We start from the raw sequence: 24149 nt of genomic DNA, 5'->3' as shown, positions 1-24149 counted from the left end.
GACCATTAGGTTATTCCGTTTGAAGTGCGTTGAGGTCATATTGCCTGTATAGCAATGATCTGCGCACTTGAGCCGGAATAATTCAAGCGGTTCTACCACAAGCTGGTACCAGAGCTAACAAATGTACCCCAGAGATATGATTGATCTTAAATAATATTGAGTTGGTTTCGTTAAGGATTGTGCTTAGTACGTAAAGCTCTAGGGGTTTATATGAGAATTGTTAGGTAGCTACTAATATATATACAGTACGCTTATAGTACTACTCTAACTTCCAGCACTATATTTCTGTAAAAATTTACTTTCGAGCACAGTCAACTTTATATTCTGTAACGACGCATTCAACGATGAGGTAAGAGGGTAAGGATCCTCAACCAACTGAGAGAGCTTTGCCTTCCCGTCGGTGATGCGAACCGAACACTGTTTCTCAAGCAGTGGCTTACTTGAGATGCTACCCATATATCAACAATAAGTTGATTATATTGGGAGTATATGGTTAGGCACAGGGTATGGTGATCGCTGTTCATACCCCCATTTTATATGGTACCCCGTGAATACGCTGCGAAAGTAACGTATGTTAACATCTTCTGTACGGCGGGAATTGTACGGATGTTGTTTCTATAAGTGAACAGTAATGTTTGGGAACGCTTTCATGACATGCTGGCATGAAAGGTTCATGATATATGTGATTTTTCTGCAGGTACACTAACCCCGACTTAATAGGCTCTGAATGAATAGGATCTCTTGACTAGCTATTATAGGGAGAGACGTATATATACTGTAACATTCAGGTATTTAGAATTTTAAACATTAGATCTTAGTGTTAAGTGTGTATGTGTGATCTTATTTATGTGTGTTCAAATTGAAGTGCAAGGGGAAAAAGGGTATTTATGTAATTTTGAAAAATAAGGGCCCTTTAGTGCTAATTGGGTAAGAATGGGAGATAGCATCAAAACCTAGGAAAAATATGACACTAGGTGTCCCATTTATATCACTATAGGAAAGAAAGTGCAATAGATATGTTAAATCCTAAGAAAAATGGGTCTTTGTGTGAAAAACAGGGACCTAGATGTGATTAATGCAAAAATATTGAAGTATGAAAGTAATTCTTAAAGTTTACTTAGGGCCAAAATGTAAGAATACAAGTCATCATGATATTGCATGAAAACTTGCAAATGTGCCAAAATTACAGGAAATCTACCTCAGTAAGGACAAAACCTATTCAAATTCTACTTTTGTTCAAAATTTAACATGTAAAGCTGTATACTTTGGATTTTTGAACTTGAACCTTAAAGCAATGTTGTAGGGTTTGAAAAACTCTCCAACTTTTATTTTGGGCATTTCCTCATTAGGGTTTTAGATTAGTGGGAAATTTTTGGCAATCAGAAGAAGGACAACATCTTGATGGCAGGGACCTGAGCACTTGTGTGAAGGGATTAACTAAATATCACGCATCTCTACTTGAGACATACATCCTATGATTACTTTTTAGCTATAACACATGCATATAACACAAGGTACAAAGAAAGCATTCATTCCCTAATATTTAACCTAGACCTTAAATTAAAGACTTCAACTCAAGATCACAACATAAACTTGTAGATTTTGACCTAAGGATTCAAACAAAACTGATTTTGTATTTTTATGAACTTCTTAAAAATTTCTATGAAATGTAGAAGTTCACTAATTTGAAATAAAGAAAGCTCTGGAAATTTTCAGAGAACACCCTAGAACTTTCTAAATCGAAGCAATTAAGTCCCTGGTCGGGGAAAACAGAGAATAGGAAGATAAAGATGATGTTCCGGGAAAGGAGTCGCCGTCGTTAGGAAGATTCAGTGGATCAGGGCAAACCTTGGGGTAGCCTTGGTTGTGGAGGAGAACAGGTGGAAAGTGAATTCCCGCGGTGAACAGGATTGGCGATGAGAAGAGCTCGACGGTAACAAGGTTCCGTGGGTGACGAAGAAGCTTGCCAGGGGATTGTAGTGGGTGAAGAATGGCCGGAGGTATATTCCTCACGGTGATATGTGGTGATGGTAGTCGGCTTTGCCACGGCGATGATGTTTCGGCGAAGGGATCTGAAGAGGCTCGATAAGAGGGTTCACGAGCTTTCTTGAGGTGTTGTTGTCTTGCTCAGACGATCGGCAAGGAATAGGAGTTGTTGGATGTCGTGGACCATGGGACAAGACGATGGAGCCGGATTGGTTCGCTATGCCAACTCCTCCGCGAACCTCAGGGTTTTCCTGCTCACGGGCTGAGCCTCCTCTGCTCACGCACGTGTGATGCTAAAGCATGGCCGGCACACCTGCGTAGCTTCCTGCAGGACCGCCGCACCTGGTCGCATCTCCGGTGCGCCGCTTCTGCTCTCACATCACTGGCCCTCAACTTGCTCGCGCGTGGTCTGTTGCCTCGCACGTGCACACGCCTGCGGGATCGAGCCGAGCCGGCTGCCGGTAGAACACTTCTACTCGCACTTGCGGACGCGCTAGTCCAAATTCGTCCGGACCTCCGGGTCCTGTAACTCCGCTGCCCTTTCCATCTGCTGTGACGCCATCAGGACCGGTCTACCACCGCCGCCGGTCTTGCGCTGCTGTGGTAGAACCGCCTGAATTATTCCAGCTCAAGTGCGCTAATAATCTGTGACACTCAGGTAAATAGTATGGTCACACCTTAGAGTTTTAGTGTGTTGTTATGTACAAAGTGTAGAAAAAGTATGCCTAACAATTTTAATGCCATGAGCAAGTGTTTGTTTGCATAATTACTTTTTAGTGGAGGTCCTTATATGCAAAATGGGTGGATTTAGGGGGAAAAGTTTAAAAGCATGAGGGTTGTTTTGCAAAATATGGTATTTGTGGTTAAATTGCAAAAATATGTGAAATTACCCTTGGGTATATATGTAAAAGTATTTTTATCCATAAGACTTACATAAAATGTGAAAATTTTACTAAGTTTATAGTATCTTCAAAACTATTGCTCAACTGCAGATGAACCTTAAAGAGAAGTTGTAGAGTTTGAAAAACTATGCCCTTTTGCTTTTTGGACCATCTCCATTTGAGCACTGGTTTAAAAGTTGCAAGCTCTTTACTGTCAGATCCCTGTTTTTCTCTGATATTGCAAATCAGTCCCCGGCTCAGTTCTTACCCCCTTCTTCTTCCTGGCGCCCCTGCCCTCCTCTGCTCTGCGCTGCTGCACGTCTGGCGCCCCTGCCACCGGCGCAATGCGCCGCTCCTGGCCGCCATCCACCCCCCCTGCTTCCCCCTCGCCCACGCGTCGCCTCACCATTCCTCCACCGCTCTAGCCCCCGCTGCTAGCGCCTTGCCCGCGCGCCACGACGCCCGCGCGTTGCCAGCGCTGCCCGCCGGCGCCTCTGTCGCCGCCGCACTTCGGTGGTTCATCCCCCCCCCCTCGTAGCAACCTTAAACCGAAGCCCTGCTCGCCGTGCTCCTTCTCCTCACCTCAATTGCCTATAAAAGGGTGCCCCGGACCCCTCGCGCGCGTACAGAACTTCGTCGTCTCCTCCATTAGCGCCGCCGAGCTTCGGGTCACCGTGGAGCTCTCCCCTCCGCCCTCTCCCTCCCCAAACCAACCGCACCATTAGCTTCCTCGTCCTCCACTGCAGCTCCCCAGCCCGGCCTTTCCCTTCCCCGCACGCCGGAGCACCGCCGCCGCCTCTCATCCTTGGCCGCCGGCTCGGTCCTCCGTGGGCAGCTCATCTCCGGCCACCCCAAGTCCCTCCAAGACCACCGGTGGGTAGCCTGAGGTCTCCTCATGCTCTTCCTCCCCTTCCCCCTCACCGCCGGCGACCCCCACGGCCGGAATTTGGCCGGATCCGAGCCCCCACCGCCGGCCATGGCTATTGGACTTGATTGCAACAATTGCCTTCTTTCCAGGGGGTTTTCTGTAAAACCTAGGGATCAGTCTGTAATAGAAGTAACTGTTATTTCATGTGAGTGCATGTTCTGACTTGCTAAATTCATAACAATTCACAGAAAATTTCAAAAATGGCAAAACTAGTTTTGTTAGCAACTAGATTTCAAACTCTATAACTTCTGTTAATGAAGTTTAGTTTGAAACAAAATACTTTTACCTCTATTTTAAACCTAAGATTAAGGGGTAGTTAATGCTTAACTTTGATATTTCATGCTTTGTTGCTTATGAAGTTTGGCATGAATGTTCTATAAGCTCTAGGTAACTTTGTGCAAAGTTTCAAACTCAAATTTGATTTAAACTTAACTTCTTTTAATTTGAACTTTCAAATTTGAAATATTAACTAAACCTATTATATAACCTTTTCTAATTGAAATCTATTGTCATTCTCTAATGTGATATTATTTAATGTTTGATATATAATCAAATTTCTAAAACCTATGATCTTTTATTTAAAAGTTTTGAATTTAAATTTTGGTTCATTTTAAATTTAATTTAAATATTTTAGTTCTTGTTTGCAACAAACTCCACAATATCTTTGTGATTCCTTTATAAATAGTGTTTCAAACCTAAACCCTCTTTATTTTATGAATTCTTGTGTGTTATTTGGATGAATTATAACATTTGAAATGTGAAATCTTAAATTTAAATTTCACCTTAGTTAATTTATTGCATCTCATATAGAATCAACAACGCTCGACGACGGGGACTACGAATTGGTCTTAGGACAAGACCAAGGCTTTCTAGAAGACCCAACAAAGGTCGTCGAGGGACTAACTGAAGCCCCGAACCCGAGTTCGGAAGCCTCTGACACTCCTGCCCCTAACCCCACTCAAGAAGGCAAGCTCCGGACATATCCCACTACTTTATTTACACTACAATCTATGTCTATCTATATTATGTCTTGCATTAAGTCTAGGAAATTGAAGTGAAACCCTAGATGCATGAATCCTAGAAATCAAATGTAATGCCCCCGAGTCCTTATCGGATAGATGCTCCGCTAATAGGACCGGTAGAAGTCGAGTGATTTCCTGTCACTCGCGCGATATAGGAGTTGCATGTTTACATTCCTGCAACCACTATAAGGATGACGGACAGGGTCATGTGCTGTATCATGACCTGAAAATTTACCCTGTCTATTTCATTAAAAGTTGATAAGGTCGATATGTGTGGTAGTGGTGGCTAAGCGTTTGAACAGTACTAGCCACATGCCATGAAATATGGTAAAGCGGTAAGCCTAGTAACCAATCGGCCCGGCAAGTGGACATACCTTCCACCACTCGATTAATTTGGTTCTTTTCATGCACCGACCTGTGGGAGTACGTTCTGCATGGCAGACAGGAATACGGGTTTTGTAGTCGCGCTACAGACGTATGTCCTGCACATATAGGGTGTGCGTACGGTCCTGCAAGTCGCTTGTGGTGGCCTGTTCCATGACCCGGAATGAAAGGTAAACGGTTGCTTCGGAACAATCATGGGATGTTCCAAGCGTGTGTGTTAGGTTTACCTTGCAAGGTTGAATCTCGATTCAGGAATCGTCCGCCTCTCACGATGCATAAGACTGCTTATCCCTTTTACCACATTGAGTAAGAAGTGTAACAAATGATGGATAATCTTGATGGATGATAATCACTACCTTACTTGCTTAGTGTAGGTGCTAATCTAGAATAAATACTCAACTAGAAGATGAAAGCTAAAACTGGAAAGTAGTTCATACTCCTTGTTGCTTTTCAGCTGAAAATAAACCTAGAGCCTCTATAATGCCTGCATGAGTCTAGTTATGGGCTAAAGTATACCCAATCCTGGGTAAGCTTTGCTGAGTATTAGAATACTCAGCCTTGCTAATATCTGTTTCAGGTATGACCTTCGAAAATCCCACGGACAACCTTGTGTGGCCAACGTCCGTTCCTTTTGGCTGGTCCGTGGAGTGGGACCCGTCCCCGGCCGGCAGTGACCCTCCGGAGTGACACCAGGCCCTGGGCTAAGCTTGGCGTTCGCCTTCAAGACGTGTGTAGTCGCGTAAAACTTTTTCTTCCGCTGTGAGTTTGGACAAGCTGTTATGCTTGTCAGTTTGAACATGGTTTGTATAAATTTACTTTTCTTTGAACTCGGTTTGTAATAATGTATGTATGGCTGTAAATTAAAAGTTGATGAGCTATTCTGTGATGTGAACTCGCCTTCGTGCGAGGTAAACCTGCTTCGGTCCTGTTGAACCGTGGTTGTATCGGGCGGAGACCCGACAGACCAAAGGATTGTTCCGTTTGAAGGGTGTTAAGCTGATTACAGTTGTACAGCGATCAATAACACTCTTGAGCCGGAATAATTCAGGCGGTTCTGCCACATAATCACCTTACAACCCCTATTATCTTAACGCACTTCAAACGGAACAATCCATTGGTCTGTCGGGTCTCCGCCCGATACAACCACGGTTCAACAGGATCGAAGCAGGTTTACCTCGCACGAAGATGAGTTTACAATCACAGAACAGCTCATCAACTTTTAATTTACAGATAATCAAATATTATTACAAACCAGGTTTAAGCATAAGTAAACTTATACAACCGTGTTCAAACTGACAAACAAAATAGCTTGTCCCAACTCACAGCGGAAAGAAAAGATTACGCGACTACACACGTCGCGAAGGTGGACACCATGCTTAGCCCAAGGCGTGGTGTCACTCCGGAGGGTCGCTGCCAGCCGGGGACGGGTCCCACTCCACGGACCAGCCAAAAGGAACGGACGTTGGCCATACAGGGTTGTCCGTGGGATTCTCGAAGGTCATACCTGAAATAGATACTAGCAAGGCTGAGTATTCTAATACTCAGCAAGGCTTACCCGAGTTTGGGTATACTTTAGCCCGTAACTAGACTCATGAAGGCATTGCAAGGGTTGTGGGTTATTTTTAGCTGAAAAGCAACTAAGAGTAAAACCTACTTTCAAGTTTTAGCTTTCACATTCTAGTTGATTAGCCATCTAAGTAAGCATCTGTACTAAACAAGCAAGATAGAAATTATCATTCATCAAGATTATTCCACCAATAATTACACTTTTTACTCCATGTGGCAGAAGGAATAAGCAGTCCCAATCTTCGTGGGAAGCGGATGATTCTGAATCGAATTCAAACCTTGCAAGGTAAACCTAACACACATGCTTGGAAGATCCAAAGATCGTTCCGAAGCAACCGTTTCCCTCATATTCCGGGTTATGGATCAGGGCCACCACAAGCGACTGCAGGACCGTACGCACACCAATTGTGCAGGACATACGTCTGTAGCGCGACTACAAAACCTGTAGGCGTTATGTCCGGGGCTTGCCTTCTTGAGTGGGGTTGGGGGCAGGAGTGTCAGAGACTTCCGAATTTTGGTTCGGGGCTTCAATTAGTTCCTCGACGGCTTGTGTCGGGTCTTCAGAAAACCCTTGGTCTTGTCCTAAGACCAACTCGTAATCTCCGTCGTCAAGCGTCGTTGATTCTATATGAGATGCAATAAATTAAGTAAGACAAGGTTTAAGTTTAAGATCTTATATTACAAAAGTTGCAAATTTACCAAGTCAACACACAAGAGTTCATGAAATAAAAAGGGTTTAGGTTTGAACCACCATTTATAAAGGAGTCATGAGGATATCACTGGATCTATTGCAAACAGGAACTAGAATATTTGAATTTGAATTTGAATTCCAAATTTAAATTCAAAACATTAAGTAAAAAGGATCATAAAGTTTTGGAAACTTAATTATATACTAAATGTTAACACATTAGAGTATAACGAAAAGATCTTGACTAATTAGGTTTATAGAACATGCTTAGCTAACCTTTCAAATTTGAATTGCCTAATTTCAAAAGAAGTTAAGCTATAAAACAAATCTAAGTTTGAAATTTTAACACAAGGTTACATATAGCTCACAGAATATACATGCCAAAAATCATGAGAAGCAAAATTAAAATGTAGAAGCTATATACCAAATACCTTTTAACCTTAGATTTAAAATAGGTACCAAAGTATTTGGTTTTATATCAAACTTCATAAACAAAAGTTGTAGGGTTTGAAATCTAGTTTCTGACAAAACTAATTTTGCAATTTTTGGATTTTTTGTGATTTCCTAGGAATTTTACAAGGCAGCTGCATACACACATGAAATAACAGATACACAAGAGGGGGGTCTAGATTTATGCACTCGGGTCCCTGGAGAAAGTCTTCTTCTCACGGATAAGTCCCTACCCGGCCTTGACGTGAGCCGGTCGCTCGGCCCCGGCGTGTTCTCGCCGGCGGCGAGGTCGCCGGCGGGGAGGGGCCGGTGGGACAGATCCTACGAGACCTAAGGAGTGTTGTGGGAGTGGAAATGCACAACGGCTAGCACGGGACTGGGGTTGACGACAGGGAGGAGCGGCGACCGTGACGGCACGCCGCCGTTCCCGGCGAAGGACCGGCGAACAGGGGAGGCTAACGCGCGCACGAGCACCAGGGGGTGATGGTGATGCGGTTCCCATACTTGGATCGGGTGAAGAGGTGGCGGAGCATGCTGTCGACGATGAGGCCGAGCTCGGGCGGCACCGGTGAGGGGTGGCTCGGGGTGAGACGATTCCAGATGAGGGGAAAGGCAAGGGCTAGACCGGATCAAGCTGTGGAGCAAGGAGAGAAGGTGAGGAAGCTTAGAGCTCAAAGAATTGGGTCGGGATGGAGCGGCTAAGGAGGATTCCGGTGAGGAATCAACGGCGGCGGCTTAGTGTCGTGGAGGGAATGGGGGTGAAAACCGTTGGGGAGAAGAGGCTCGGTCTAGTTTTGTAGCGAGACATGATCTGCGGGAGAGAAGGAAAGGGAGAGGGAGATCACCCAGCCAGCACAGACAACAGGTGGCGCCGGCGGGTCTGGCGGAGCGGCATGGCAGGCGCTCGGGACATCGGCCCGACGTGGAGGAACGAGGGGTGGCCAGCGCGGGCAACGCGGGCGGCGGGAGGAAGAGCAGCACGACGCGTGGAGCTGGGCGCAGAGGGGCGCAGAGCAGCAGGGCAGCGCACAGGACCGGGCGGGGGCGGCGGCGTGCAGCAGAAGAAGAAACAGAGAGAAGCTCGGGTTTGGGCAAGATGTAGGGGACTTGGTTGTAAAAAGCAGAAAACACAGGGGCCTCACTGTAAAGTATAGATAACTTTCACACCAAAGCTCAAATGGAGATGGACCCAAAAGCAAAAATGTGTAGTTTTTCAAAATGCACAACTTTGCTTTAAGGCTCACTCACAGAAGAGCTAAGGTTTTGCAATCAAAATGAAATTTAGCAAGATCTCTAAACTTTGCATAGATCCTATTTTAAAATTACACCACATTTACATCCAAAAGGTAGTTTCACCTATTTTTGCGTTTTAAACATAAGTTTTTAACTTTTACAAAAACAACCCTCATACTTTCCAAATCTACCCTCTATGCTCACCCATTTAGCACAAAAGGACCCTGATTTAAATACAATTATACAAACAATCACCTTTGCTTGTCATTAACACTTTTAAACACACTTTTGCTACATTTTGTACATAACCACATACTAAAAACCTAGGGTGTGACCATTCTATTTACCTGAGTGTCACAACCTTCCCCCCTAAAAAGAATCTCGTCCTGAGATTCCGGATCAGAAGAAATTGAATGATCAGTCTCGGAGATTGGCTTGGAAGAAATCTGGGAAATTATGCTGAAGATAAGACTCAGTTTCCCATGTTGCTTCTTCTTTGATGTGATGGTTCCACTGAATCTTGTACATTCTAATGGTTTCCCTTCTAGTACTCCTTTCTTTGGTATCTAGCACTCTGATGGGATGCTCTGTATAAGTTAGGTCGGCTTCGATTTCAATAGTCTGAGGATCGATAATCTCAGTGGGAACTTTGGCACACTTCCGAAGTTGAGATACATGAAAGATGTTATGGATGGCCGCTAGTTGAGAAGGAAGTTGAAGACGATAAGCTATGGGTCCACAGATTTCAAGGATTTCAAAGGGTCCGATGTATCGAGGAGCAAGTTTCCCTTTTACTCCGAACCTTTGAATACCTCGGGTAGGAGATACTCGAAGATATACGAAGTCTCCGCCTTGAAACCGTAATGGGCTTCTTCGTATACCAGTGCAGCTTTTCTATCGAGATTGTGCTGTCTTAAGATTCGCCTGTATAATTCTTACTTTCTCTTCTGCCTCAATAACAAGGTCGGGTCCAAAGATTTTACGCTCGTCGGTTTGTGACCAACTCAAAGGAGTTCTACAACGGCGACCGTACAATGCTTCAAATGGGGCCATCTTGAGACTGGATTGATAGCTGTTATTGTATGAGAATTCTGCCAGTGGTAGGCATTTGTCCCAATGCTTCTCATATTGGAGGACACAGGCTCTAAGCATATCCTCCAAGATCTGATTTACTCTTTCCGTCTGTCCATCTGTCTGAGGATGATATGCCGAGCTTCGAATTAACTTGGTTCCAAGAGCATCTTGGAGTTGCTCCCAGAACCGAGAAACGAATTGTGCTCCGCGATCGGAAATGATTGTTTTGGGTATGCCGTGAAGACGAACAATTTGATCCAAGTAAATCTCGGCATACTTCTTGGCATTATATGTAGTGTGTACAGGAAGGAAATATGTAGTTTTGGTTAATCGATCAACGATTACCCAAATAGAGTCATGTCTCAGAGAAGTATTAGGTAGTCCAACAATAAAATCCATACTGATATCTTCCCATTTCCAAGAGGGAATGGTTAGAGGTTGGAGGGTACCAGCAGCCTTCAGATGACTGGCTTTGACTCTCTGGCAGATATCACATTCTGAGATATACTTGGCAATTTCTCGTCTCATACGGGTCCACCAAAAGTTTTGTTTCAGATCTTGGTACATCTTTGTACTGCCTGGATGTATAGAAAATTTGGACAGGTGGGCTTCCTCCATTATCTGTTGACGGAGTTTATCGTCCTTGGGTACAACAAGTCGTTTGTTGAACCACAAAACTCCTTCGGGATCCACTTGGAAATATTTATACTTTTTCTCTCCTTGTATTATCTTTTTCTTAATGATTCCAACTCCCTCACTGCGCTGCTGAGCTAGGATAATGTCATTCCTAAGCGTGGCTTCAACCAAGAGATGGTTTAAGTCACCTTGGGAAACGATCTCTAGATTAAGCTTTCTCATTTCCCAGCAAAGAGTCTTGTTGAAATCTTTAACAGATAAGCAAGAACAATGTGCTTTGCGACTAAGCGCATCTGCAACGACATTGGCCTTGCCTGGATGATAATGTACCTCTAGGTCATAATCCTTGATCAGTTCTAGCCAGCATCTTTGCCTCATATTCAAGTCTGCTTGTGTAAAGATATATTTGAGGCTTTTGTGATCGGTATATATGTAACACTTTGCACCCATTAGATGATGTCTCAAAATTTTTAAGGCATGGATGACAGCTGCGAGTTCAAGGTCATGAGTAGGATAATTCTGTTCATGAACCCTGAGTGCCCGTGATGCATATGCAATCACTCGATGGTTTTGCATGAGTACACAACCAAGTCCAGTTCCTGATGCATCACAATAGATGTCAAAAGGCTTTGACACATCTGGCTGCGCCAAGACTGGAGCAGTAGTGAGATGATCTCTGAGAACGTGGAATGCATCATCGCATTTTTGATCCCAAGAGAATTTAACTCCTTTCTTCAGTAGTTCGGTCATAGGTTTGGCTATTCTGGAAAAATCTGGGATGAACCAACGATAATAGCCTGCTAGACCAAGAAAACTACAAATTTGATGGACTGAGGTTGGGGGTTTCCAATCCATCACTTCTTGTATTTTACTGGGATCGATGGATATTCCATCACCAGAAATGGTATGGCCCAGGAATTTTATTGTATCCAACCGAAACTCACACTTGGAGAATTTGGCATACAGGTGGTGGTCTCTCAATCACTGAAGAATAACATGAAGATATTTAACATGATCTTCTGGAGTTTTAGAGTAGATCAGGATATCGTCAATGAAGACCACAACAAATTTGTCGAGTTCTTGCATGAAGACAGAATTCATGAGGTACATGAAATAGGCTGGAGCATTAGTGAGACCAAACGACATGACTAGATACTCGTATAGACCATATCGAGTGGAGAAAGCTATCTTTGGAACATCGCTGGGCCGGATCTTAATTTGATGATAGCCGGAACGAAGATCAATCTTAGAGAATACCTTAGCTCCGGCTAGTTGATCGAAAAGAATGTCAATGCGGGGTAGGGGATACTTATTTTTGATAGTCACTACATTGAGAGGACGGTAATCAACACATAGCCTTAAGCTATTGTCTTTCTTTTTCACAAACAAGGCTGGACAACCCTAGGGTGATGCACTTGGACGAATGAAACCTTTGTCCAAGAGGTCCTGGAGTTGGATTTTCAATTCAGCCAACTCGTTAGGAGGCATGCGATAAGATTTCTTAGAGATAGGGGCTGTGCCAGGTTGGAGTTCTATGATGAACTTGATATCTCTGTCTGGGGGCATTCCAAGTAAGTCATCCGGAAAAACATCTGGATGTTCACAGACGATTGGAATATCCTTTAGCTTGACCCTAGATGTAGCATAGGTGCAAGGGTTGAAGTACTTTGGTTGTGGGAGATAAAGAAGGGTAGGCTCGTTTTCTGGTGAACCTATCTCCACTGTTCGGGAAGGGATATCTAAAGATACATGGTACTGGGTCATCCAATTCATTCCTAAAAGAACATCCATTCCTTTTAGGTCTAATAGTAGTAAATCTGCCCTCATCAGATTATTACCCATTTGAATTGGCACGCCTCTACAGACGTGATTTGAGGAGATGCTACCACCAGGAGTTGTTATTATATATATCCCACTAACAGGATAAATACCCAGGCCTAGCTTAGTTCCAGACTTTGTACTGATAAAACTATGGGTGGCACCGGTATCAAAAAGAACAGTAACGGGGTGATGGTTAATAGAAAAAGTACCCGTCATTATCGGTGTCCCCTCGGGAAGTTCGGAGAGTGTGGTAAGGTTCACCCTCCCTTGTCGGACCTGGACCACTTGCCTTTTGCCCTTACCCTTGTTGATCGGATTAGATGTTTGCCCTTGGAAAGATTTCCTAGGTTGAGGGCAGTCCTTGATGAAGTGGGACGGACTTCCGTAATTGAAACAACGATAATTGCTGTTTCCTGGAGTGGCTGGCGGAAAGCTCGGCCGCGGACCTTGTCGTGGTTGTTGTTGAATTTGTGCTTGTTGGGGTGGTCGGGCTACCCATCTACCAGGCAAATTGCCTCGAGGTGAAGCTTGAGGGGTGTTACTCGGAACCAACCGATACCTTGACGATTGTGGAGTTGCAGGCCCTGTAGGTGCTTTTCGTTTCTTTTCTGCTCTATGGACTGAGATACAATCCTCTTGAGTAATGGCCATATTGACCAACTCATTAAAATTGTCGGCCTTTACCAAATTCAGCCATTCTTTAAGTTTGGTGTTTAGGCCTCGGCGAAAGCGATCACATTTGCGGGCATCAGTGTCCGCATGAGATCCCGCATACTGGCACAAGTGATTGAAAACTTGTGCATACTGCGTAACGGTGCGGGTACCTTGGGTCAAATTCAAAAATTCATTGAGCTTTCGCTCAATGAGTCCCTCCGGTATGTGATGCGCTCGAAACGCAGTCCAAAACTCGTCCCAGGTGATGACATGATCGGCAGGTTGCATAGCATGAAACTGATCCCACCATAGACGGGCAGTGCCTCAGAGTTGCTGGGCTGCAAAGAGCACCTTATTCTCCTCTGAACATGGAGCTGATAATAAGGCGAACTTGGACTCGATGGTTCGAAGCCAGGCATCCGCGTCCAAAGGCTCATCTGCCTTATGGAATAATGGAGGTTGAGTGCTGAGGAAGTCCTGGTAACTGGCTGACAGGGGTTCATCTCGGCCTCGGGGTTGCTGATGGAAGTGGCCCATTTGAGCTTGTACAAGTTGATTAAGAAGCTCTGTTTGCCGGGCCATAACCTCGGCCAGATTTGGAGGTGGCGGTGGCAGTTGCTGGGAACCACCAGGCTGACCTGCCCGGAATCCTTCCGGGGTTCCTCGAGTAGCTCCAACCATCTGAAATAAAGGAGATATCCATTATCAACCATAGTCTTACTCCAATTTCAGATAATATGCAATTACCAAATGGAAATGTAATGCATATGCTCTATTCAATCCATCCAGAATAGATGCCAGGATATTGAGCAAGGTAACAAAACACCAGATTTAGATTGCTATAAAAAAACACTAATAATCCTTACATCTTATATCAACACACTCAAACCTCTACAAACCTTTGCCTAAAAGCACATGCCACATATACAACAAGTGGCTCTACATCTAGATAGACTACACACTGCCTATATCACATCTTTCTACACTAGTTACCACTAGACTATCACTCACTCAACCACAACTAAAAGTCATCAAAGTTTCCTACTGATGACTGACTACCCGAAGAGGAATGATGGGGGCTGATGACAGGGTCTCCATGCTCAGAGTCAATCTCCGAGACTCCCTCTATGTCACACCCGGTGTTTAAAGATAAAACCGAATGTATAACTATATGTATACCAGGATCAAGTTCCATACATATAGTGACTTCATCAGTGAATAATCAGCAACAGTATCACAAAAAGAGAATTAAAAGACTATAAAGATTATCAAAGTTATACAGCTTATCCTGGAAACGAAGACTCCAAACTTCACAGGCAATAGACCGGGGGTTGCGCAGGCCTAGAACTCAGCATCATCTTCAAAAGACTTCAGATCACTTTCTCCTCTGAGCAGCAATTATAACAAGCGTGAGTACACTTATGGTTGGTACTCAGCAAGTGTTGGGGAATATATGACATGAAGGCCAAAATCAAGGAAAGGCTGACTGGCTTACTGCGATAAGCAATTTTAGTTGGTCAAGTTTTATTAGCACCTGATTACTGAGGTATAAGTTTATACCAAAACCCACTTTAAAAGAAAAAGAAAAGATACAGCATAAGCATAACCACAACCATAAACATGGTCCACAATAACCATAACCATAACAATGGTCCTCGATTTAATTTATCTTCAAGTTCAATTATCATGTGAGGGTCCAAGCCGCTCGTAACCGTGAGCACGGCTGATATATTAGTTTTCACTCTGCAGAGATTGTACACTTTACCCACAATTCGTGTCTCCCGATTTGCCCGAGGTAGCTAGCCTCTTAAACACTTCCGAGGTGAGTGGCAAGGGATTCACTACGAGGCCTTTACAAATAACTTATGATAATCCGCTAAGGTTTCAAGTCAAAGCAGTCATAACCCTCCCTAATGAGGAAATACCTTAGCCAAGGACCACATAGCCATGTGCCTCAAAAGGACCGAGCTATACCCCGTCGATGCAATCCCTCTTGCCCTTTCGGTAAGATTATCATAAACTAGACATATAATCTTGTATTAACAACGCATAGCGCATGAACATGGATAAAACAGGTGTAACATCATCATTGTTGTCATCATGATTATATATTATTCCCAAACCATAACCAGTTGAAGCAACTAAGCAATAGCTACCCAACAATAAAGATAAAACCCAGGTTGACATGTAATGATCACAAAGACTAGGCATATCCTTAATTAGGATCCATCAATATTAGGACACTTGCATGCATATAAAGGAAATGTTGTATTTATTATGATTATTAGGACAAAAGCATGATCAAGGAAACACTTGCCTTTCTTTTAGAGAATAGTTGCTCAGAGTCTTCAACTCTTGTTCTTGAAACTCTATATCTTCAAAGCTCTTGGATCACGCTCCTTCTAACGTCACACAAGCATCCGACCCAAACATACAAGCAAATAAACAAACAAGAACGACTAAGAATGGTACATCAAACAAAAGAAAAGCTTTAAAAGAGCGAACTAAAGGATAAGGCTCATTGCTACGGTCACGAGAGCACAAGAAACGTGGAAAACGGAGCTAGGGTTGAAAAGAAACAGCTATCGGAAGACTTATGTTATGAAAGAAATAAAAGAACTATAGGCTTTCATTTATTTTAATCCAGAAAACTAATGTAAAAGATATTCAAAAGAGAATATCCCTAATTATAATTAACTCATATTATATTTATATTTATAAAGATGAAGTAGAACTTAGTCAAATTTTATATACAATTCTCTATGTACAAATTACACTAATTAATTAATTAATTAGAAAAGAAATTGGTGAGAGCATCTAAACGTCGAACTTTATGATTCGTGTTGAGCTAAACAAATTGAATTACAAACATGTTTAAGTTGATATTAATCAAATTAACATTAATTATGAAAACCGGAGAAAAGACTTAATTGGATTTTATTTCGGAAAACTAGATGAGAGGATATTATTCAAATTAAATTGATATTAAATTTTAAAAACAGGAATTACGGCACAACAACGCTACTAAATGATAGCTTAGGGTTTTAGAAGACTAACGCAAAAAGAACGGATCGAAACGGATATAAAACGCGGAAACTACGCATAAAACAGCGTTACAGGAGCCTATACGCAATTAACTATAGACTTCCAAGGGTTAGCTGAAAAGAAATATAAGACACAGAAAATAGTGCTTGCAAAATAGGAAAAGATTAGGCTTAGATCTGAAAAATTCTATAGTGGGGCTGGATTGAGAAGATAGAAAAGATCTAGGGGGTTTTCTGCGAAACTTGCAAGACACAGGAATTTTCACGGTAATTACAAAATCTTCCAGGGACTAAATCGCGAAAAGCTTGGAATCACGCAGCAATGGTGGCGGCGGGTATTGTAGCTCAAATTCCCATTGATTTTGGGCATGAGAGATCGCGGGAAGGGGGGCAAACGAAAGAGGATGATGAGGTGATTCCATTCCATACCTTACTTACCGCATGGACGCATTGAGGTGATCGAATTTTGTGGAGGAAGATCACGGTGGTGGTTCTGTTCCGTTCTGGTTGCTGTTCTGTGTGTGCGGCCTGCAGGGGGTGAGAGCGGGGCTGTAGGGCAGGCGGTGCAGGGGGGAAGGGACGTACAGGAGCTCTGGCCGGTGGTACAGGAGACAACAGGGGCAGGAGACCATAGGTGGCAGCAGGAAAATCACAGGGGCACGGTGACGTGTAGCGCTGGCTGCACAGAGGGGACGGCGGCGCCCATGCACAACTGTTGCGGCTCCCAGGTCTGGGCACAGGGGAAGGAAAAGGGCTGGGCGCAGGGCACCTAGAGGAGAAGATCAGGAAGGCCTGGGCAGGTGCGTCGCGGCGGCGTTGCTTGTGTGCAGCAAGGGCTCAGCGACGTTCTGGTGGAGGAGCAGGAGGGCGCGATGGCTGCGGTCAGGGACTTGGGCGCCTGGGGGCTGGGCACACAGCGGGCAAGAACGCGAGGAGGAAGGCGCATTGCAGGGGCACGGCGGCGGCTGTGCAGAGAAGAACGGAGGAGGAGGATGCGTGGGGCAGCAGGGCAGACCTGGAGAGATCGGCCTTGCGAGCAGATGGTCGTGCGGCAGCAGGGAAAACAAGAGCAGAGAAGATGCGGCCTAGGTTACGTGAGAATTTATAGGGTATACAGGAGTCAACGCAGGGGAGAAAATTAGGGCCGGCTACTGGGGAACAGGTAGTGCAAGACGCATTTAAATAGGCTTGGAGATATTGTGCTGAGCTCCAACTCGAACGAGGATAAGGACGCGGCGGCCGGGCTGGGACTCTTTCTTGAGTTCGGATTGCTCACGGGAGACGAGATTGGGCTGACCAGTGGGTCCCACAATTTAACGAGCAAAGAGAGACGATAGAAGAGGTAATGGAAAGAGGAAACGAGAAGGGCTGAGCGAGTTCGGTTATGTGCCCAAACAGGTTCGAGTGAGGGTCGAACATGAAAACAAGCTGACAGAGCTAGTTGAACGTGAACGAGTTATTTGGGAGCGCGGAAAAGAGAAGGAGGGATCAGGCCGAGTCATTGGGGCTGATGATGATCGAACATCGTCGGAAAAACACCGAAGACGAGCCACGAGTCGTCATTTTCAAGCATGACTTGATCGGGGGAAACGGTTAGAGGATCGGAAGCTCGACGGAACTTCTTAATGATTCGGAGAGGATAAGGTTAAAAGGATATACAACAAAGATACGGCTCGGTCCGACTGCGATGAAAATCAAAATAGAAATATTTTCCCAGAACATATTTTTAAGTTTAAAATAAATCTAGAAAAGTCCAGATAAATATTTCAAACCAAGGAAAATATATCCGGAAGAATCTCAAAATTTTCCGAGGAAAACTCGGGAGGTAATTTTAGGACACGACGAATCCAAATAGAATATTTGTACTACATGAAAAAAGAATTTTAGAGCTTTCCAAATAATAAAATAAATGGTTCTAGCTCTAGGATAAATAGAATAATTGCCAAAAAAATCTTTAAAATTCTCAGAAAAATCCTATTGATAGATGAACATATTGTAAAAGATAGTCACATCCTAAAATTAAATATTTTAGGGTGTGACACTCTATTTCCTCGGGATCTTCCTCTTCTTCTTCAGGTGCCGGTACTGCAGGAGGTATGGGCTGCTGTTGGAGCTCATTAATGTGCGCATTGGCATCATCCACTTTGAGGATAAGATCATGAATCTGCTCTTGAAGAAATTCAATGATTGTGTTGCGTTGGGTGATCGTCGCATCACTTTCATTGATTTGATCTTCCCTGTGATGAATAGTCTCATTTTGGGTAGCAATGATTCCATCTTTCTCAATCACCAAAGCTCGAAGTTGATCCACTTGGGTGATATGTCTAGTAGCTTCCCTATGGAGACTTCACGCAGCACTTACCAATTGGCCCATCTCACGACGTAGCAACGATTGGTAATGACACTGCACATTCGTGAAACGCATCATCCCTCGAAGTGCTTCTTCCGGTGAACCTTCCAATCTGTGACTCTCAGGAATTACCCTGAGATTCCATTCTGACTCACCAGGATCTGTTATAGCAAACAAACCAATGTGTTGTCCTGTGACTGCCCCGGGATGTTGATTACAGAAGGCATAAATAGCTTCTAGTGCTGCCCCTTCAATAGTATCCACAATTCGATAGCCCATCATGTTGATTTCAATGGGCTGCCATTGCGAGCGAGAAGGATGCTGAGGAATGGTCATCCTGACGTGGGCTCTGTGAACTCCTTCCACATGCTCAACAGCATCATATTGGGGAGGTTCCGTATAGTGGAAAGACTATAAGGATTCCCAGAGTAAACGAGGGAAACCCTCCCAATGAAGGGCATTGGTATGAAGATGCCCTTCCGGATCCCAAAAGATATTAGAAGGGGCTGCCATCTGCAACAAGAATGCATATGGTGAGACCTTTTACCTCGTCGAGAAAGTACAAGATAAATAGATCGGGATAATCAATTCTGATAACAGCAGGGACTGAAAATCAGATGGAAGTCTAAGGTACTTTAAGATACCCAACTTAAAACTACCATCAGAACTCTATTAACCCATTCCAAAGACAAACAACACATCATTAATCCTTAGCAACATCAAACATATATTACATTCTTTTGGTTAATGACAGATTATGCATGCACGTACTACTCATCCTCACAACCAAAACAACTGCCGAATATATTCGGACTTACGTGGTTAATTCCGGTGGCATACCCATACGTCTCTCACTATATAGCTAATCTATAAATCCTACTCATCCTAACCTCGTAATCGTGGTTAGTGTACCTGCAGAAGAACACACACACACACACACACACACACACACACACACATATATATATCCCAAACCTTTCATGGCAGCACGACATGAAAGCGTCCCCAAACAGTACTGTTCACTATAGAAACAGCATCTGTACAATTACCGCCGTACAGACAACGTTAACATACGTTATCGAAACAACGTATTCACGGGGGTACCGCAAAATGCGGGGGTATGAACAGCGATCGCCATACCCTGCGCTGAACCATATACTCCCAATATAATCCACCTAAGTTGGTATATTGGTAGCATCTCAAGTAAGCCACTGCTTGAGAAACAGCGTTCGGTTCGCATCACCGACGGGAAGGCTCACTCCCCAGTTAGCTGAGCATCCTTACCTTCTTACCTCACGGTCGTAGGTGTCGTTACGAAAAGTAAGGTTAAATTGTGCAGGAATTTAAATTTTGACAGAAAGTAGTGCTGCAAGTCAGAACTATCCATACATATATAGATACTAATAGCCACCTGACATTCCCATATAAACCCCTAGGGCTTTTCATTCTAAGCATCAACCTTAACGGATCCAACGTACTTTGTAAACTTATTTGTTGACCAATTTTTATCCTGAAAACACTTTTTAAGAGCAGTTCCAGATGTAAAAGTAAACCTACAGCTGTGATACCAGCTGTGGCAGAACCGCCTGAATTATTCCGGCTCAAGTGCGCTAATAATCACCTTACAACCGCTATTATCTTAACGCACTTCAAACGGAACAATCCATTGGTCTGTCGGGTCTCCGCCCGATACAACCACGGTTCAACAGGATCGAAGCAGGTTTACCTCGCACGAAGGCAAGTTTACAATCACAGAATAGCTCATCAACTTTTAATTTATAGATATTCAAATATTATTACAAACCAGGTTTAAGCGTAAGTAAACTTATACAACCGTATTCAAACTGACAAACAAAACAGCTTGTCCCAACTCACAGCGGAAAGAAAAGATTACGCGACTACACACGTCGCGAAGGTGGACACCATGCTTAGCCCAAGGCCTGGTGTCACTCCGGAGGGTCGCTGCCAGCCGGGGACGGGTTCCACTCCACGGACCAGCCAAAAGGAATGGACGTTGGCCATAAAGGGTTGTCCGTGGGATTCTCGAAGGTCATACCTAAAACAGATACTAGCAAGGCTGAGTATTCTAATACTCAGCAAGGCTTACCCGATTTGGGTATACTTTAGCCCGTAACTAGACTCATGAAGGCATTGCAAGGGTTGTGGGTTATTTTTAGCTGAAAAGCAACTAAGAGTAAAACCTACTTTCAAGTTTTAGCTTTCACATTCTAGTTGATTAGCCATCTAAGTAAGCATCTGTACTAAACAAGCAAGATAGAAATTATCATTCATCAAGATTATTCCACCAATAATTACACTTTTTACTCCATGTGGCAGAAGGAATAAGCAGTCCCAATCTTCGTGGGAAGCGGACGATTCTGAATCGAATTCAAACCTTGCAAGGTAAACCTAACACACATGCTTGGAAGATCCAAAGATCGTTCCGAAGCAACCGTTTCCCTCATATTCCGGGTTATGGATCAGGGCCACCACAAGCGACTGCAGGACCGTACGCACACCAATTGTGCAGGACATACGTCTGTAGCGCGACTACAAAACCTGTATTCCTGTCTGCCATGCAGAACGTACTCCCACACGTCGGTGCGTGTAAACATAAAATAAAAGTCGAGTGGTGGAGACGTGTCCATTTGCCGGGCCATTCGGGTACTAGGCTTACCGCTTACCATATTTCGCGGTATGTGGCTAGTACTTTCAAACGCTTAGCCACCACTACCACATGCTGCGACCTTATCAACTTTAGTCAAAACAGACAGGGTAAAACTCCAGGTCATGATACAGTACATGACCCTATCCATCATCCTTATAGTGATTGCATAATAGTAAACAAGCAACTCCTAAATCGCGCGAGTGACAGGGAATCACCCAACTTTTACTGGTCCTATTTAGCAGAGCATTTAAACGATAAGGACTCAGGTACAATACATTGGATTCCTAAGATTTTATGCAACTATGGTTTCATTTCAACTCCTAGACATAATGCATAGATAGATATAAATATTATAAGTTGTAGTGTAGATAAAGTAGGGGTTATGTCCGGGGCTTGCCTTCTTGAGTGGGGTTGGGGGCAGGAGTGTCAGAGACTTCCGAATTTTGGTTCGGGGCTTCAATTAGTTCCTCGACGGCTTGTGTCGGGTCTTCAGAAAACCCTTGGTCTTGTCCTAAGACCAACTTGTAATCTCCGTCGTCAAGCGTCGTTGATTCTATATGAGATGCAATAAATTAAGTAAGACAAGGTTTAAGTTTAAGATCTTATATTACAAAAGTTGCAAATTTACCAAGTCAACACACAAGAGTTCATGAAATAAAAAGGGTTTAGGTTTGAACCACCATTTATAAAGGAGTCATGAGGATATCACTGGATCTATTGCAAACAGGAACTAGAACATTTGAATTTGAATTTGAATTCCAAATTTAAATTCAAAACTTTAAGTAAAAAGGATCATAAAGTTTTGGAAACTTAATTATATACTAAATGTTAACACATTAGAGTATAACAAAAAGATCTTGACTAATTAGGTTTATAGAACATGCTTAGCTAACCTTTCAAATTTGAATTGCCTAATTTCAAAAGAAGTTAAGCTATAAAACAAATCTAAGTTTGAAATTTTAACACAAGGTTACATATAGCTCACAGAATATACATGCCAAAAATCATGAGAAGCAAAATTAAAATGTAGAAGCTATATACCAAATACCTTTTAACCTTAGATTTAAAATAGGTACCAAAGTATTTGGTTTTATATCAAACTTAATAAACAAAAGTTGTAGTGTTTGAAATCTAGTTTCTGACAAAACTAATTTTGCAATTTTTGGATTTTTCTGTGACTTCCTAGGAATTTTACAAGGCAGCTGCACACACACATGAAATAACAGAAACACAAGAGGGGGGGTCTGGATTTATGCGCTCGGGTCCCTGGAGAAAGTCTTCTTCTCACGGATAAGTCCCTACCTAGCCTCGATGTGACCCGGTCGCTCGGCCCCGGCGTGTTCTCGCCGGCGGCGAGGTCGCCGGCGGGGAGGTCGCCGGTGGGGAGGGGCCGGTGGGACAGATCCTACGAGACCTAAGGAGTGTTGTGGGGGTGGAAGCGCACGACGGCTAGCAGGGGACCGGGGTTGATGACGGGGAGGAGCGGCGACCGTGACGGCACACCGCCATTCCCGGTAAAGGACCAGCGAACAGGGGAGGCTAACGCACGCACAAGCACCAGGGGGCGATGGTGATGCGGTTCCCATACTTGGATCGGGTGAAGAGGTGGCGGAGCATGCTGTCGACGACGAGGCCGAGCTCGGGCGGCGCCGGTGAGGGGCGGCTCGGGGTGAGATGATTCCGGCGAGGGGAAAGGCAGGGGCTGGACTGGATCAAGCTGTGGAGCAAGGAGAGAAGGTGAGGAAGCTTAGAGCTCAAAGAATTGGGTTGGGATGGAGCGGCTGAGGAGGATTCCGGTGAGGAATCAGCGGCGGCGGCTCAGTGTCGTGGAGGGAATTGGGGTGAAAACCGTTGGGGAGAAGAGGCTCGGTCTAGTTTTGTAGCGAGACATGGTCTGCGGGAGAGAAGGAAAGGGAGAGGGAGATCACCCAGCCAGCGCAGACAGCAGGCGGCGCCGGCGGGTCTGGCGGAGCGGCGTGGCAGCCGCTCGGGACATCGGCCCGACGTGGAGGAACGTGGGGCGGCCAGCGCGGGCAACACGGGCGGCGGGAGGAAGAGCAGCACGACGTGTGGAGCTAGGCGCAGAGGGGCGCAGAGCAGTAGGGCAGCGCACAGGACCGGGCGGGGGCGGCGGCGTGCAGTAGAAGAAGAAACAGAGAGAAGCTCGGGTTTGGGGAAGACGAAGGGGACTTGGTTGTAAAAAGCAGAAAACACAAGGGCCTCACTGTAAAGTATAGATAACTTTCACACCAAAGCTCAAATGGAGATGGACCCAAAAGCAAAAATGTGTAGTTTTTCAAAATGCACAACTTTGCTTTAAGGCTCACTAACAGAGGAGCTAAGGTTTTGCAATCAAAATGAAATTTAGCAAGATCTCTAAACTTTGCATAGATCCTATTTTAAAATTACACCACATTTACATCCAAAAGGTAGTTTCACCTATTTTTGCATTTTAAACATAAGTTTTTAACTTTTACAAAACAACCCTCATACTTTCCAAATCTACCCTCTATGCTCACCCATTTAGCACAAAAGGACCCTGATTTAAAAACAATTATACAAACAATCACCTTTGCTTATCATTAACACTTTTAAACACACTTTTGCTACATTTTGTACATAACCACATACTAAAAACCTAGGGTGTGACCATACTATTTACCTGAGTGTCACAGCTGCGCGTCGAACCCGCGCCGCGTTGCTCCTGCCCCGACCGCCTCGTGTCGTTACGTAGCTTCTCCTTCCGACTCACCGCGCCATAACC

The sequence above is a fragment of the Panicum hallii genome, chromosome 7 (assembly GCF_002211085.1).
Source record: "Panicum hallii strain FIL2 chromosome 7, PHallii_v3.1, whole genome shotgun sequence".
Lineage (NCBI taxonomy): Eukaryota > Viridiplantae > Streptophyta > Magnoliopsida > Poales > Poaceae > Panicum > Panicum hallii.
Note: the sequence above shows the minus strand (reverse complement) of the source record.